This window comes from Poromitra crassiceps (genome assembly GCF_964638095.1).
Source record: "Poromitra crassiceps genome assembly, chromosome: 9".
Lineage (NCBI taxonomy): Eukaryota > Metazoa > Chordata > Actinopteri > Beryciformes > Melamphaidae > Poromitra > Poromitra crassiceps.
Window position 1 is genome coordinate 42,728,810 of NC_139630.1, and position 15,244 is coordinate 42,744,053.

Consider the following 15,244-nt stretch of genomic DNA (forward strand, 5'->3'; position numbering starts at 1 on the left):
GTTCCCAAAGGCCCGGGGCCTGTAAGCTATGTAGACACCAGAGATGATGAGACCGTTTCCCGCCCCTAGGCTAATGAACTTCCTACATGTTTTTTTAAAGTCACCTACATACACTTCACCGACGCCGCATCATCACCAATGACATCACAATTGCCATGTCATCACTGACGACATCACAATTGTTCAAGTGCCACTGATGTCATCACAGCTATTTTAGGTGATATCTTTGAGCAGTTATACACAATTAAAAGTGACTATGGAAGAATCACAGGAGGGAATTGATGACACCCCTGACTCCACAGAAGTGACAGGTGTTACCGTGCCCACCACCCCAATCTACCAGACCATCAGCGGTGAGTACATTACCATATCCCCTAATGGCACAATCCAACTGGCCAATCCAGGGTCTGCAGGCCTTAAGGGACTAGAACCTCTCACCATGGCCAACTCTGCAGGCAGGCAAAACACCCCCATCCTTCAGTATGACCTGACACCTGATGGTCAGCAGATACTGGTGTCTAGCAACCAGGCAGTCATCGTACAAGGTGCAGGAGGAGAAGTGCTAACATACCAGATGATCGGCACAGCACCCACATCCAGCTCCCTGTCTCACACCGGAGTGACGACCTCTCCTGTGGGACTGGCTCAAGGCAAGAGTGACCCAACAATGAAGATGGGAGTCCAGCTTGCAAGAAACAGACAGGCAGCCCATGAATTTTGCCAGGAGAAAATGGATTATGTGCGACTGTGTCAAGGCAAGACTGATGACCCAACAATGAAGAAGGAAAAAAACAAACAAGCAGTCCGTGAATCTCTCCGGAAGAACAAGGAATATGTTGAATGTCTGGAAGCCCACATGGCTTTTCTAGAGAACCGGAACAAGACCCTGATTGAAGAAATCCAAAGATTAAAGCACCTATATTGTGTTAAAACATGATAACCTGTTTGAGGAGAGGTTGAGGAGACACTTAAAGATGAAGTTCTGAAGAGCGTTTGTGTGGAATATTACGCAAGACAGGAGCGCCACAGCCACACATAGACTCAGACAGAGCTAGGGAGGACAATGCTTACCATTGGATATGTTTGAAGGATGTTTTTCTAATGACATCTACGGAGGTCTGCTTGCACGCTGGAAGCCCCTTCAGCAAAGAACCATCAGGGTTCTACAGGTGACTAGGCTGTATGCCGACCACAGAGCGAGAGCCTCCGGGACCGGAATAGAGACGAGAGAGCTGTGAGTTTTGGGGTAATCTACCCCGACTTCAATGAGAATCAGTTCTCTGAAGTGACCCAAACGTCAGACAAATGATTTTGTATCAGTCGGGTTACTGATGATGTCATGCCCCACAATCATCGAGTGATGTGACTGATGATGTCATGTCCGACAATCATCGAGTGGGCCAGTGGTGACTGATGATGTCACAATGTCTATGACATCATCAGTGGGACTGTGGGACATCATCAGTGGGTATGACATCATGTCCCGTCTACGAACGGACACGTATGTCACTTATAGAAACGGTTTCACCATTCTGGCATGGGATGAGCACAGGGTCTGTATGTATCAGTGTTAATTTCGTCAACGAAAACGATAACGAAAACATTTAGTCAATACCCCTTTTTTCCGTGATGAAAACTAAAACTAAAACTATGAAGGATACAAATCACTAAAACTAATAAGCATTTTAGTCTAAAGACTTAAACTAAATCTAAAATTGCTTCCAAAATGAACACTGATTAACACTGAGCCTTGGCACTGAGTCTAGGCTATAGAGCTAGCTATCAAACTGGTAAGGAAAAGTGTTGAGAGTTAAATGTTGCTTTACAAATTTCAACACTTGATATAACCTGTCAACCTTGATTCCAATTTACAATACCTGTATTGGCCTAATTGAATTAGTTTAAAGACAGAAAACATTTTGACTAAAAGTAATGACTAAAAGTTGACTAAAATGTAATGACTTTTCGTCGACTAAAACTGGACTAAAAATAGACTAAAGCTATAAAGGATAGAAATGACTTCGTCCAACATTGACATTAAATGGGTTAAAATTGCACTCTATCCATTTAGGTACAATAGAGCCGCCGCACGTTTCATTAAATCATAATTATAACAGGAACCAAATCAATATCTGCTCTCCAGGCTATTTGAAATAACAACTCAAAATCACTGCGCATAGGAGGAATACGATTTCAATCAAATGGCTCTCACTATCTCACCAAATAGGACGACGGGTGATACAAAGTTAATATTGCTGTTTTATTTCAAACAACCAACCCAGCAAACATTAGACCGCAACGTCACCAGACACTGATTGATGTCACCGCCACAAGGTGACGTCACTCGCAATGCAAGTTCCAGTAGGAACCTTCACATTGAAACTTAAGTCCTCAATGGAAATTTCCATTGAGGACAGTATATACGTATGACAAAATGCAGAGTAACCGTCAATCTGTTGTACTTTTTGCATTTTATCATACATACACGTCCTCAATGAAGGTTCAACATTGAAGGTTCCTACTAGAACTTGCATTGCGAGCCTGCCTCGCTAATTCAGTTTCATGGTACTGTATTTTATATCATGTACGATAATGTAACAGACTATTATGTTGACCATGCATGCGTCTACTCTCTACGGCTTCATTACCGTCACATCTTATGTACGTCGGGAGATCAAGGAAGCTTGTGATAAATAGGATAGAGGCACTTACACACACCACAGGTTAAAACTATACTGACATAAACATGTTTTTCGATTTAAAAAATGGGTGTTCAATAATAGTAGTCATTGTACGTGGACTGCATGTTTTCAAAGCAATATAAGATCAATATTTCTTGTTTTGTAAGAGACAGCTAGAGGGTACTTTGGGAGAACGTGGAGACATCACCTTGTGACTTTGTGACTGCCATACTTGCACTAAGACAAATTCCTAAAATTTTGTAATCTCATTGTTACTGTGGCTATTAGGTCAGTGCTATTAAAATGAATCTTTGAATATATTCAAGTGACATCACTGATGACATTGTCACTGATGACATTATCACTGATGACATCACTGATGACATCATAATTGCTCTGTGTCATCAGTGTGACATCATCGGCAAACTAATCTCTCGAGACAGACTTTCGACTTCTGCCGGTGTTATGCGCAAATCAACCCCCCTGTACATGCGTGCCCCCCCTTATATAAATGCATGCATCCACTAGGGGGCGCATGCACTCCACCATTGAATCTGCCTGTCTTGACTTTCTTGAAGCAAACTCATTGGCAAACTCGAGTCTGCACATGTCTGCTGCGGGGGCGGGGCTTGGTGGGGAGGCAGTTTTGTCCGACCAGCAAACAAGCTTTGTTAGAATATACACCCAGGTGTATCTTGCTAATACGTTGAATTACCAGGAGATTCATGTTGTATTCTTCAACTTCAATTCTTTTTTATTGTCACTTTTTACTGTGATTGTAATTTTTTTTCTGATGTAATTTCATGTGTTCCATTGTTTTATCTCTTCTATTTCTGTAAAGCGCTTTGAATTGCCTTTGGCATGAAATAAAGTTGCCTTGCCTTGCCTTTATTTATTTATCTATCTATCTATCTCACTAGCACCTGTTTTTACAGTTAACACATTCACTGTCAGCCGTTTTTCAATACTGTAGTTAGCTTCTGCCAGAGGGTTTTTTTGAGGATTCTGGCTCATTTTACAAGAGCCGAGGATTCTTTTCTGCTTGGACTTTGTGAACACAAAGTTCACAAAAGTACTAATAGAATGTGTGCTTTCTCTGTCTAAAAGAGTTAGTTTGTAGAGTTAGTAGTTATGTAGATATTAGCCGTTGAGTACAGCATGGTTTCAGAGATTTTCAGAGAGTTTTGAGATAAATGGATTTTTAGAACCACCTCACGTGCCTGTGATTATGGGTGCCCTTGGGCAAGTCTGTATACTGTATTGTGTGTGTGTGTGTGTGTGTGTGTGTGTGTGTGTGTGTGTGTGTGTGTGTATCCAAACTCCTCCCTCCTTAGGTGTGTCTCTGGTGGCTTTGCAGTGTTTTGTCACAGGCGAGTTTCTGTTGCCTCACAGATCCCAAAAAAAGAGAGGGGAATCGCAGGAGCGCGGGGAAGAGGAGAGGAGAGGCGAGGGGGGGGGTTAGACACGGGAGAGAAATTCCTTCGCGATCCCCTTCTTCCAATCTTGAGGCGTACTCCGCTCTGCTGCTGCTGCTGCTGCTGCTGCTCGTCTGTGCTGCTGCTGCTGGCGGCGCGGCCGCTCTCGGGCGAGTCTGGATTACTGTAAAACGGGCTCGTTCGTTTCTTGGGGTGTCGGTTGAGAGCTTTGATGAAGCTTTTGCGATTCTGGTCTTATTTATGCTCAAAGGTACTCGAGTGTGTGTGTGTGCGCGTGTGTGTGTGTGTGTGTGTGTGTGTGTGTGTGTGTGTGAAATCGAAAGCGTTTTCGCCAAGCCATTTCCTTGAGAATGGCTTCCTCCCGCGGCTGTTTTTGGTTGGCTTTCTCTCTGTCGGGAGAGCACTGTCGCCACTTAGTTGGTCGGTAAAATAGATTATACACATTCAATACCTCCAATATTTTTATAGGAGACGTGGGGGGCATTGATCCACGTAAAACCGTCAAAAAAAAAAAAAAAAAAATTGACGTCTCAACTCGTCATTGGCAGTGAACCGTTGGATTGTGTTTGACGAGTCAACTCGCCATTGGCAGTGAACGTGTTAAACATAAGCCTCCATGGGAGAAACTGCACATGGTGGTGGAAATGCGGTACTGCAGGGGGGGCATTTTTGTACAGACACAAGTGGAAGGTGAGGAGAGGTGTTTAGACAGGGGGGGCAATCATGTACGGGAGAGCAAGGTTGCACATAGAGAATTAACTAATGCAAAGCAGCGTGAATGCCACCAAGAAGTCTCTGTGGTACAGTGGTCTAAGAGTTAGCATTTGGTCCATGCTGCAGACTTGGAGGCCATGGGTTCAAATCCCACCTGTAATCTTTGTTGCTTGTCCTTATTGTAACAGAGTATGTCTACCTACTTGTAAGGCCATGAATTCTTTAGTTTATTCATTTATTTATTTTACTGACCTGTTTTTACAGTCCATCTTGTGGCAATCTAGAGACCTAGAGATGAAATGTTATTTATTTATTTATATATTTATGTATGTATGTATGTATTTATTTATATATTTATTTATGTATGTATGTATGTATGTATGTATGTATGTATGTATGTATCTATGTATGTATGTATGTATGTATGTATGTATGTATTTATTTATTTATTTATTTATTTATCTATCTATCTCACTAGCACCTGTTTTTACAGTTAAACATAAGCCTCCATGGGAGAAACTACACATGGTGGTGGAAATGCGGTACTGCAGGGGGAGGCATTTTTGTACAGACACAAGTGGAAGGTGAGGAGAGGTGTTTAGACAGGGGGGACAATCATGTACGGGAGAGCAAGGTTGCACATAGAGAATTAACTAATGCAAAGCAGCGTGCATGCCACCAAGAAGTCTCTGTGGTACAGTGGTCTAAGAGTTAGCATTTGGTCCATGCTGCAGACTTGGAGGCCATGGGTTAATTTATTTATTTTACTGACCTGTTTTTACAGTCCATCTTATGGCAATCTACAGACCTAGAGATGAAATGTTATTTATTTATTTATATATTTATTTATTTATTTATTTATTTATTTATTTATTTATTTATGTATGTATGTATTTATTTATTTATTTATCTATCTATCTATCTATCTCACTAGCACCTGTTTTTACAGTTAAACATAAGCCTCCATGGGATAAACTACACATGGTGGTGGAAATGCGGTACTGCAGGGGGGGCATTTTTGTACAGGGGGGTTGATTTGCGCGTAACTGTTATGTGCAAATCAACCCCCCTGTACATGAGCGCCCCCCCCTATGTAAACAAACGCATTGGACAGACTTGCCTCCCGTAGTACCACATTTTAGCCACCAGGTGTCATCTGGACATAAAAACACTGCTACATTTACAGGCAGGCAGTAGGTTACCTCAGATCTTCAAATCTCACTAAATATAGACAGTTTTGACGGAACGATGTTGCTAGGGAACAGTTTGAAACCTAGCTTAATTCCTGTCAGTTATTGTATTAGCAAACACTGCAACTGGAAGTAAGCTAGGGACAATTTAGAATGCCAATTGTCAAGTTAAAACCGTCTAAAGTTGGATTGTAAAAACGTGTCTTTGTAATTAAGAAAATAAATAAATAAAAAATCATGACTTGACAAGTAGGCTATAGGCTAAGTGCTGTAGACATACTCTGTTATAATAAGGACATGCAAACACATTACAAGTGGGATTTGAACTCATGCCTCCCTAATCTGCAACATGGACCAGAAGTCAGCTCTCAACCCACTCCACCACAGAGACCATTAATGGTAATTGGTGTGTTTTGCATTAGTTAAATCGTTTCTATGTGCAACCTTGCTCTCCCGTACATGATTGTCCCCCCTGTCTAAACACCTCTCCTCACCTTCCACTTGTGTCTGTACAAAAATGCCCCCCTGCAGTACCGCATTTCCACCACCATGTGTAGTTTCTCCCATGGAGGCTTATGTTTAACTGTAAAAACAGGTGCTAGTGAGATAGATAGATAGATACATAAATAAATAAATCTTTGTTGCTTGTCCTTATTGTAACAGAGTATGTGTACCTACTTGTAAGGCCATGAATTCTTTAGTTTATTCATTTATTTATTTTACTGACCTGTTTTTACAGTCCATCTTATGGCAATCTAGAGACCTAGAGATGAAATGTTATTTATTTATTTATATATTTTTATATTTTTACAGTTATTATTACAGTTAAACATAAGCCTCCATGGGAGAAACTACACATGGTGGTGGAAATGCGGTACTGCAGGGGGGGCATTTTTGTACAGACACAAGTGGAAGGTGAGGAGAGGTGTTTAGACAGGGGGGACAATCATGTACGGGAGAGCAAGGTTGCACATAGAAACGATTTAACTAATGCAAAACACACCAATTACCATTAATGGTCTCTGTGGTGGAGTGGGTTAAGAGCTGACTTCTGGTCCATGTTGCAGATTAGGGAGGCATGAGTTCAAATCCCAATTGTAATGTCTTTTGCACGAGTATGTCTACAGCACTTAGCCTATAGCCTACTTGTCAAGTCATGATTTTTTATTTATTTATTTTCTTAATTACAAAGACACGTTTTTACAATCCAACTTTAGACGGTTTTAACTTGACAATTGGCATTCTAAATTGTCCCTAGCTTACTTCCAGTTGCAGTTTTTGCTAATACAATAACTGACAGGAATTAAGCTAGGTTTCAAACTGTTCCCTAGCAACATCGTTCCGTGAAAACTGTCTATATTTAGTGAGATTTGAAGATCTGAGGTAACCTACTGCCTGCCTGTAAATGTAGCAGTGTTTTTATGTCCAGATGACACCTGGCGGCTAAAATGTGGTACTACGGGAGGCAGGTCTGTCCAATGCGTTTGTTTACATAGGGGGGGCGCACATGTACAGGGGGGTTGATTTGCGCGTAACACTGGCAGGCTCCAGCAAAAGGGGTGCAACAGCACTCGCACGCATGCTGCGCTTTACCCGATCAAAATTAAGTGTATAGTCAAAACTTACCATTTTCAGCATATAGCAAGTTGTTACTAGCAATGAGCTAGAGTGGTTATTGTTGTTTCATAGCGACGGACGGATTTGAGAGCGACGCGCAGGGAGCGGAAAAGAAATCCATTAATGGGCAGAGCCGCTCGGTTGGAGTCAATGGCAGAGCTTGCAGGGAGAGAGGAAAGGGATTTTCTTCCGCTGCTGACCGTGCCTCTTGAGTTCCTCTTGCACCACATTGAAATGGGACTGCCCCCAGAGGTTGTTTTGTTTAACCGATGGATTCCCAGATTGTCGGCGAACTGACCCCTCACTGATTACATCATCACCGACATCACAATTGCTTGAGTGACATCACTGATGACATCATCACCGATGACATCCCAATTACTCAAGGGACATCACTGAGGACATCACTGATGACATCGTAATTACTCAACTGACATCACAATTGCTCAAGTGACAACCTATCACTGATGACATCATCACGATGACATCACAATTGCTCGAGTGACATCACTGATGACATCATCACTTTTGACATCACAATCGCTCGAGTGACATCACTGATGACATCATCACTGATTACATATAAGAGCACCTCCTTACATTATACGTACTTAAAAGTGACTATGGAACAATCACACACTGAGGGAATTGATGATACCCCTGACTCCACAGGAGTGACAGAAGTTACCGTCTCCACCACCCCAATCTACCAGACCAGCAGCGGCGAGTACATTACCATAGCCCCTAATGGCACAATCCAACTGGTCAATCCAGGGTCTGAAGGCATGAAGTTACTACAACCCCTCACCATGGCCAACTCTGCAGGCCCACAAAGCACCCACATCCTGCAGTATCCCCTGACACCTGACGGCCAGCAGATACCGGTGCCTAGTGACCAGGTGGTCGCACAAGGTGCAGGAGGAGACCAGCTCAGCACAGCACCCACATCCAGCTCCCTGTCTCACACCAGAGTGACGAGCTCTCCTGTGGGACTGGCTCAAGACAAGAGTGACCCAACAATGAAGATGGAAATCCAGCTGGCGAGAAACAGACAGGCAGCCCGTGAATCTCAGAAGAAAAGGGATTATGTGGAACTGTCTCAAGGCAAGACTGATGATCCAATAATGAAGAAGGAGATCCGGCTTGCAAAAAACAGAGAGGCAGTCCGTGAATGTCGCCAGAAGAAAAAGGATTATGTTCAATGTCTGGAAAAACGTGTGGCTTCTCTAGAGAACCAGAACAAGACCCTGATTGAAGAAGTCCAAAGATTAAAGGGTTATTGTGTTGAAGGGGGGGAACCTGTTTGAGGAGCGGTCGGGTCGAGGAGACTTATTGCAACAGCACAGCTCTTCGGACACAGTCCAAGGGAGGAGAGAACATGTACCAAGACCCCGCCTCCAAAGAAGAATGCCGTCATCAAGTTTTTCTCAAGAAAGGATAGAAAAATGGACTGACCCCCACAAAGGAGGACAGAAGATGCACCAAGTCAAGGTGATCAGACAGGTGGCCCAATTTAGGAGGGAGACTTGACGACTGGCGATGCAGGCGGGACGGCTCTGGACCACACAGGAAGTCAGCGACATTGGCGGAACCGCTTAGGTGGTTGGGCTGGAGGCTGGCGGTGAGGGCGGAACCCATATGGAGATCGATGACAAAGTCGGAGGCCAGGAAGAACAGCCGACACCAGAACACTGCGGCAAGTCGTGGCCAGGTGCAGGACGAGCAAACTGCTGGAGTGCAGAGCAGGAGGTGGGCTGCTGGAGGTCTGAGAAGGGGATGCTGCAGACTCTGAAGTCAAACGGGATGCTGCAGATTCTGAAGTCAAAGTGGATGATGCAACACTTGTATGGATTTGTGTATATGCCTTTTTTTGTCTTTCTGTCTTGAGTATAATCCACAATGTGTGTTGGATTAAAACTATGATGTACGCTGTGCCAGAACAGATATAATTACCATCGAAGAAGACTATACATTTACATCAATGTATGGATCAGACAGGAAGGATATGTTGCAAAATAAGTGTAATTGTATATGCATCTCCAATTGTTTGTCATATATACTGTATGTGGAATAAAAACTAAGTTAAAAAAGGCGATGATGCAGACTCAGAAGAAGGTGGAGGAGTCAGTGGATGCTGCGGGACTCAGAAGGCGGAGTCAAAGGGGATGCTGCAGACTCAGAAGGCGGAGTCAAAGGGGATGCTGCAGGACTCAGAAGGCGGAGTTAAAGGGGATGCTGCAGACTCAGAAGACGGAGTTAAAGGGGATGCTGCAGACTCAGAAGGCGGAGTCAAAGGGGATGCTGCAGGACTCAGGAGGCGGAGTTAAAGGGGATGCTGCAGACTCAGAAGGCGGAGTTAAAGGGGATGCTGCAGACTCAGAAGGCGGAGTTAAAGGGGATGCTGCAGACTCAGAAGGCGGAGTTAAAGGGGATGCTGCAGACTCAGAAGGCGGAGTTAATGGGGATGCTGCAGACTCAGAAGGCGGAGTTAAAGGGGATGCTGCAGACTCAGAAGACGGAGTTAAAGGGGATGCTGCAGGACTCAGGAGGCGGAGTTAAAGGGGATGCTGCAGACTCAGAAGGCGGAGTTAAAGGGGATGCTGCAGACTCAGAAGACGGAGTTAAAGGGGATGCTGCAGACTCAGAAGACGGAGTTAAAGGGGATGCTGCAGGACTCAGAAGGCGGAGTTAAAGGGGATGCTGCAGACTCAGAATGTGGAGTTAAAGGGGATGCTGCAGGACTCAGAATGTGGAGTTAAAGGGGATGCTGCAGGACTCAGAATGTGGAGTCAAAGGGGATGCTGCAGGACTCAGGAGGCAGAGCCAGGGTTGATGCTGCAGACTCAGAAGCCATGACGGATGCTGCAGGACTCAGAAGGCAGAGCCAAGGGTACTGCAGACTCTGAAAGTGGAGCAAGGTTTGATGCTGCAGCACTCAGAAGGCGGAGTCAAACGGGATGCTGCAGGACTCAGAAGGCGGAGCTAAAGGGGATGCTGCAGGACTCAGAAGGCGGAGCTAAAGGGGATGCTGCAGGACTCAGAAGGCGGAGGTAAAGCGGATGCTGCAGGACTCAGAAGTCAAAGGGGATGCTGCAGGACTCAGAAGGCGGAGTTAAAGGGGATGCTGCAGGACTCAGAAGGCGGAGCTAAAGCGGATGCTGCAGGACTCAGAAGTCAAAGGGGATGCTGCAGGACTCAGAAGGCGGAGCCAAAGGGGATGCTGCAGACTCAAGGCAGAGTCAATGGAGATGCTGCAGGATTCAGAAGACTGAGTCAAAGGATATGCTTCAGGACTCAGAAGGCGGAGGGAGCCAAAGGGGGTAGTGCAGACTCAGAAGGCGGAGTCAAGTGGGCTGCTGTAGCCCCTGAAGGCAGGGCTGCGGAGGATGCTGGAGGTGGGGCCACCGGGGAGGCTGCAGACTCTGAAGGCAGAGCTAGGGGACTTTCGCAGCTCAATAGAATGTTGAGAGCAAACACCAGAGCATTCGTGCCCTAGTGGACAGACGGACAAGCAGACAGGGTGAAAGAAAGAAAGAAAGAAAGAAAGAAAGAAAGAAAGAAAGAAAGAAAGAAAGAAAGAAAGAAAGAAAGAAAGAAAGTTGCCACGTGGCCAGGTCGCTGATATACAGTTCTACACAGCTTGGACTGGTGGCCGGGTCACTTCTATAGTGATGCGATATCATCAATGATGTCATGTGGTGGGTCTTTATGTATTGTACTTTACAGCATTCACCCCTGGGTGTCGGTCAGGACACAATAATCAAGATCTGATCTTCCAAAGATTTATTAACATAGTGCCGCACAGTGGACAGAGCTTTATGACTTTGGGTGTGTGGTTCTAGAACAAGAGAAATAATAACATAAACTTCTTATAAATGATTCATTGTATTACAGCTCTTAATACGAAACAGAAGGTATTTCCAGCTCTTGATATTAAACAAAGGTATTGACGGTTTTCACGGAATGATCACTCTTCGACCTTAATGTTTTTCTTTTCTTTTCTGTCCATAGCAAACACTGCAACAGGAAGTGAGCTGGGGTTCTATTTAGAATGTTTTTGTTGTCAAGTTAAAACCGTCTGGACCCAACATGCAACTACAAACTCCAGTACACCAAGTGTCGAGGCATATACAAGCCACATGGCGAATTAGCTAGCCATATGGTAGCTACCTTAACTAACCATACTGAAGCTGCATTCTCAAGAAAACAAGACTGATCACATACAGCACCAATCCATGTGCTCAAACCAGATGGAAAGATTGAATGCAAAATTAAACATGGTGATGTCGAGATATAAGTGACAATAATTCTATCCCTTTAGCACAGTGGTTCCCAACCTTAGGGTCGCGACCGTAAGGTCACCTGGAATTCAAATAGGGTCACCTGATATACCTATATATATATATATATATATATATATATATATATATATATATATAAAAGGCTTCCTTCCATCAATGGACCATAGCCTCAATCAACATTGTGACTCTTATTTTTATTTAATTTTTTATTTAGATGAAAATCTTTTAGATTATAACTTTAAATCAGGATTCTGAGAAGTCAGAATTCTAAGATTAAAGTCAGAAATTAAGTTAAGAATTAAGTTAGTCAGAATTGTAGAAAAAAAAAATGTTGATGGGCATACCATCCTGTCCTATGAGCCTTTCTTACAATGACATCAGTGATTGATGACACAATGTCAACAACACCTATCCTGAAGTGAGATCAGGCAGATTATCATTCTTCCAGCTGAGTAATGTCAAACTTGTGTGTAATTTGAATGCAGTGCTAGTCTCTAGAATCTACGGCTGAACAAGCTCAACCAATATGACAAGTGTAACGAATATGACAATATGACAAGTGTAACGAATATGACAATATTATGACAAGTGTAACGCATGACTGTGAATCCTCATGAGTCCCGAGGGGTGAGTAGGTTGGTTAACTTAAACTCACTCCCCAGTATAAAGGCCTGCTAACTAACTCTGCCAAGGGAGCATTACCTACTGCGTGCGCTTTGGACTGAGGAGGTCGGTGGGTCGAATCCCGCTGCACCCCTTTGCAAGCCCTGAAGGGTTGCTGTCAACACAACACAAGCCTTCCATGATGGGAATGCAGATTGATTGCTCCCCAATAAAATCAGTTTATCCACCTACTTTTCAGAACAGTGTTGTAAATCAAACTGGTGTGAGTCTTATAAGGGGAAAATCATAGATCAATGAAAAATATTGATATGTGTTTTAGTGGTAGTTTGTATTTGATGGTCAACAACAAAAAATGCACTTTGATTTACCACTACTACATCAATATCCCTTGTTGGGTGTATCCTACTTGTTTCTCCTTTACATGGACACTAGAGGCCGCCCTAACTACTGAACAGTGCAACTGGTTTTCCTTCCATCTGTTATAATCATAGATAGACCGTATAATAAATGGGAAAACTAAAATCACAATTGCCAGCCAACCTTGTAGGCTACATTCCAGTGACAAAAACCGTTAATGATTTTGCTGGTGGCCCCCCTCTACGATCCGTGGAGGCCCTCGGGCCCGCCCAGAGTCTGTCTGTTGAGTTAAGGTTTAATTGGATGATTGGTTTCAGCTTCGGTCGGGTCGGCTGTACACCGCGTGAAGCCCTGTCCGGTCTTGATGATGGAATGAAACCCAAAAAGGACATTCACTGAGTGCTGGCGTTTCTTCGTTTTGACTATTACTTTTGTGCCGTGCACCTGGATTATTTTGCTAATTTGGTGAGTGTGCTCACTACGTCTTGCGAGCTTTGCTAGCAAGGAGTGTGTCTAGCCTCTTAACCTGTTACCTGCCCGCACCACACCTGCATTTAGTAAAAGACAATTACATTAACCGTTGCTTTTCTGCAGCATTACTGCAGTAGGCTACATCGTACACGCCTATCCAATAACAGAGGCTAATGCAGACTATTGAATTAATGACTAAACTGCTCCATTCGATGTAGTTATTACACTCATGCTGTTGAGTCGGGGTGCAGCTGCTGCGCAACCAGTTTGTTTCTCCCTCCTTCCCTTTTTGTCGCATTGGAATTGAAGGCGGGCGGAGGAGAGTTGGGGATTGGGAAGAATAGTAGAAGAATAGCACCTTAAGTTATGGATGACTGACGCCTGTATAGTTTTGCGGTGAATATGAGCTATTGTACTAGTGCGATTCTTAACAACTCTGGTGGAGACTGCCGGTGAAATTGTTTGGACCCGACGAAGAGAAGAACAAGGTCGAGTCGAGTGGAGACACCGGGAGGAGGCAGTCGGGACACGGGACAGTCGATGCCCCGCGCATAGAGCTGGTAGGATGGGTGAATCAATGGATTGGAGGTTGCATGATGTCGTGTGTCTTCAGTGTGCATTGCCTTGTTGGTGCTAGGATACAACGTTACTAGGTCACAGCCAAAACAATATTGCAAAAGCATACCTGCCCCGATACGGGTGGTTCTCTCTGCATGAAGAAATATGTATGTATGCGCCGAATTTACACAGAAATGTATCGAGTTGTGTTCTACGTGGTATACCGTATGTTTGCTAGTATAAGCAAGGCGGCATTAAATTGCCAGATTATAGAATGGAGTTTGGCGTGACATGTTCTTATTTTGAGAGAACGGCATGTATCGTGGCTTATAGCCTAGACCGCCCTAAACACTATAGGCCTGTCCCAGTCAAAACAACTTACTAGGCTACATCAGTACAGCCCTATAGAAGGTTATGACTGTGTGCCACATGTCTGCATTAATACATATAGAATCACATGTAGAATCCTGTTAGTGTAGTGATTTGATACTTTGCCTGAGGTGTAACGCTAGATAGCCTCTTAAACAATTTTGTGACTGTCAGATAGCCTCAAGTAAAAAACAAACACTTTTAATATTGGCAAAATATAGGGACTGTCTGTGGTAGCCTACGAGTGAGAGTGACCTTATCATAGGTTATAGTTTTGCTACTTGTAATATCCTTCTAACAATTCAATGACTTGTAGGTGGCTTTCATTTGTTGTTGTTGTTGTTGTTGTTGTTGTTGTTGTTGTTAAGGCTGGCTCACACTACAGGATTTTCGGGCCGATTTATGCCCGATTCACCCCTCCCGAGAATCGGAGGAGAAATCTGGCCTGGCAGCTTGCCAAGCTTGGTCGGGCCCGACTTTCGGCACCGATTATCTTGTAGTGTGAGCTGTTTGCAGATCCAATCTTAACCCTCCCGATCTGCTCACAGCCTCATCGGGGCCGTCCCGATCATATCAAACATGTTTGATATTTAGGACTGAAAATCTGCGCGAATACATCATTCTGCTGCTGCGGGAGACTCCCGTCATTATCGTTAATTGACGCGGCTCATTTGATGCGCTGCACTGCACTGCAGGTATCAGATAGGCTACCAAATACCAACAGCACAGAACCATGAGTATTTGGGGGAAAATGTCACTAATTTATATCACAATGAATGACCAATGAATAAAAAGTTGTTATATCGTAGTTTTGAGCCCCTGCCAGTCAGAGGCTGTAATCTCCTACCTGTCTTATCAGGCAGTGTGGGGAAAAAAGGCTTTGCTGCTGCGGGGAAGCAATCCAGTCTATCCAAACTTTTGCCGAT

The 15,244-nt window shown here is 44.0% G+C and overlaps 1 pseudogene across 1 annotated transcript; it reads left to right on the forward strand.

Moving 5' to 3' along the window:
• Positions 1 to 256: 256 nt before the first annotated feature.
• Positions 257 to 9,965, forward strand: LOC310782316 (cyclic AMP-dependent transcription factor ATF-1 pseudogene; annotated as a pseudogene). The gene is made up of 3 exons: positions 257 to 656; positions 8,743 to 8,913; positions 9,742 to 9,965. The product of its transcript is annotated as a cyclic AMP-dependent transcription factor ATF-1 pseudogene (transcript).
• Positions 9,966 to 15,244: the final 5,279 nt, after the last annotated feature.